Source organism: Dipodomys ordii, unplaced genomic scaffold, assembly GCF_000151885.1.
Source record: "Dipodomys ordii isolate 6190 unplaced genomic scaffold, Dord_2.0 Scaffold33, whole genome shotgun sequence".
Taxonomy (NCBI): domain Eukaryota; kingdom Metazoa; phylum Chordata; class Mammalia; order Rodentia; family Heteromyidae; genus Dipodomys; species Dipodomys ordii.
Window position 1 is genome coordinate 6,756,287 of NW_012267249.1, and position 3,161 is coordinate 6,759,447.

At 47.3% G+C, this 3,161-nt stretch overlaps 1 protein-coding gene across 2 annotated transcripts in view; it reads left to right on the forward strand.

The window, feature by feature from the left end:
• The window catches only part of Akr1a1 (aldo-keto reductase family 1, member A1 (aldehyde reductase)), a 28,715-nt gene that overhangs the window by 10,991 nt on the left and 14,563 nt on the right, over window positions 1–3,161 (forward strand). Inside the window, exon 1 of one of the 2 annotated variants that reach the window (XM_013016883.1) lies at window positions 466–575. The exons of the other annotated variant lie outside the window; for it this stretch is intronic. The gene's annotated coding sequence lies outside the window, so the exon portion shown is untranslated. Of the gene's footprint in view, window positions 1–465; window positions 576–3,161 lie in introns of those variants that run through there. 2 annotated transcript variants of the gene reach the window in all.

Consider the following 3,161-nt stretch of genomic DNA (forward strand, 5'->3'; position numbering starts at 1 on the left):
CGGCTTTTTTCTTTTTGCTTATGTGGTGCTGAGGAATCGAACCCAGGGCCTCAGGCATGCAAGGCAAGCGCTCTACCACTGAGCCACCTTCCCAGCCCAGAGGATCTTGTCAAGAATGAATGGCTGAGGGGCTGGGAAGGTGGCTCAAGTGGTAGAGCGCTAGCCTTGACCTGAAGAGCTGAGGGACACTGTGGGCAGCGGTAGGTGCGGGTTGCCGCTGCCCGGGGCGGTCCACGTGGCCCCAGGCGGCTGCAAAGCCAGCTGCAAGTCCTAGCTCTCCAAACGCTCTGGGTGGAGCAAGAGTCGAGGTTCTCGCCCTGGTGACTCCCAAGTATCTCCATGGAGAAGAGGAAAAGTGCAGCGGGGCTCCACCCAGGAAAGGCGCGGGGAGGGGGAGGAGAAAGGGCGGTCCCATTCAGTACGTCCACCCTGCGCCTGATCCCGAGCCTGGCTCTGCCCCTCCTTCCGGGTGGAGCTTCCTCTTCACCGCCAGTCTTAAGCCGAGGGCCTTCGACTCACTATCTCCCAGCTCGTTTTAGGCCACACGGACCTGTGCACATTGTGCAAGCGCCAAGGTGAGTTCTTTCTGCTGCAGGCCCTTGGTTTTTCTAGAGCAGGTAGTCTGGACCCTGCAATACGGCGGGTCTACCACAGGGATGGAGAAGAGTGTGCGGTCACTGGGCACCGTGAGACTTGGTGTCGGGTTTAAGCTCTTCCTCCTGTTCTCTGTGATTTTGAATAACTTCTTTTTTTTTTGCCGGTCGTGGGCCTGAACTCGGCCTGAGCACTGTCCCTCAGCTCTTCAGCTCAAGACTACCTTTTGAGTCACAGCGCCACTTCTGGCTTTTTCTGCTTGTGTGGTGCTGAGGAATCCAACTCAGGACCTCATTGTGTGCAAGGCAAGCACTCTACCACTGAGCCACCTTCCCAGCCCTGAATAACTTATTATCTGTGAACCTGTTAATTATGCTGTACTAAGAGCAGGAATTGAGATAAACCTGTGGGAGCGCCCAGCACGTATTAGATGCTTTGTAAATTTGAGTTGCCACTTTTTTTTGTCGTTTACTCATCTAGATTGCTCTGTGTGTGTCTGCCTGCCTGCTTTCCTTTGGAAGTCCAGGGTTGAGTCTCAGAAGTGATGGGGAATTTGCTTACTTTAAAAGTTATTGCCTTGGGAAGTCAGGACAAGTTATTCTTATTGTTCTGAAGCTCTGTTAAAATGAGAGTCTGACTCTGATTTGAACCTTTTTTTTTTTTGGTAGGTTGTGGGGCTTGAACTCGGCCTGGGCGCTGTACCTGAGCTCTTCAGCTTAAGGCTAGCACTCTACCACTTGAGCCATAGGCCACTTCCGTTTTTTTTTTTTTTTTTTCTGATTTAAACCTTTACAGGATGGGGCTGCTATAACTTTTGTTTACATTATCTATACTAACAGCTGCAAGGTCTCCCTTGATCAGGCTTGATGATCAGGTCTGTTACTTTTTTTTTCTTCTTTCCCTCAGTACTGGAATTTGAAGCTAGGGTCTAATGAATGCTAGGCTATGCTTGAACCACATCCCCAGTCCTTTTGTTTTTATTTTTATTGTTTTATTTTTTTGGGTCCGGTCGTGGGGCCTGAACTCTGGGCCTGAGCACTGTCCCTCAGCTCTTCAGCTCAAGGCTAGCGCTCTACCACTTGAGCCACAGTCCACTTTCGGCTTTTTTTCTTTTTGCTTATGTGGTGCTGAGGAATGGAACCCAGGGCCTCAGGCATGCAAGGCAAGCGCTCTACCACTTGAGCCACAGTGCCACTTTCGGCTTTTTTTCTTTTTGCTTATGTGGTGCTGAGGAATGGAACCCAGGGCCTCAGGCATGCAAGGCAAGCGCTCTACCACTGAGCTACCTTCCCAGCCCCTTTATTTTTATTTTTAAGATTGGATCTTGTTAACTTCTTGGGAGCTGGATTTGAACTATGATTTTCTTTATTCAGTCTCATAGCTGGGGCCACTGTACCTTGCTTTTGAGGACTGTTATTTTTACAATCCCATTATGATCCTACTTGATCCTGTGGAATTTTTTGCCAAAGACAGGAAAATGCAAGGTTTCAAGTATTGAGTTCTGTTTCAACTATTGGTCTGTTCCTCAGAACCAAAAGGGGAAAAAAGGGATAAAGAAATGCTTTGATATACTCTGGAGATGATTCTTTGCAAGAATCATCTTCGCCCTTTGAAGCAAAGGCAGAAGTTGGTAGAGACAGCGACTTCCTTTAAATGCCTCTCCAGCTGACCAAACTTCCTCCAATATCAAGATATCTTCCATTAGGAACTTGTGCAGTGCGCACACATGTTCTTGTATGAATGGTTCAAGCAGATGACTGATTTGAGGGGGGGAATTTTCAGGAAGTTTTTTTTTTTTTTTTTTTTGGTCCGGTCATGGGGCCTGAACTCTGGACCTGGGCACTGTCCCTCAGCTCTTCAGCTCAAGGCTAGTGCTCTACCACTTGAGCCACAGCACCACTTCCGGCTTTTTATTCTTTTTGCATATGTGGCGCTGAGGAATCGATCCCGGGGCCTCATGCATGCAAGGCAAGCGCTCTACCACTGAGCCACTTTCCCAGCCCTTCAGGAAGTTTTTTGAGCAGGAAACTTCTAAACAAAAATGTAAATCAATGTGCCCAAGTTATCAGTACATGCATAAAAATGCAATGATATACAAAAAAAATTCTAGTTCCTTCTGTTAAAGGATGAGTAGCAGTTAGATAGGGTGAGGTTTAGAGAAAGAATGTGCAAAGGTCACTGGAGTCCATTAGTGCTTGTTCTGCAGACTAAAAATGAGAAAGTAGAGAAGTGTGGAGGGAAGGAGCCAGGTTTTGATGGAATCTGGACTTTATCCTAAGTGTAGGGTAAGAATTGCTGAGGAGTTGAACTTGGGAGTCACATGTTGGATTTAGTGAACAGATTTAGGACAAGGGGCACACTGCAAGCAGAGAGGTACCTGATTTAGATAAGAGATGTAGATGATTGGACTAAGGCAGTAGCTGTGAGGTGTAAGAACTGGAGAAAGATTGAGAAAATTTGTATTTGTAGAGGTTTTTGTGTCATGGATTTTGTTGACTGTGCTGGCTTTGAACCAAGATCCTCAGATCTCAGTGTCCTAGGTAGCTAGGATTACAGGCATGAGCCAC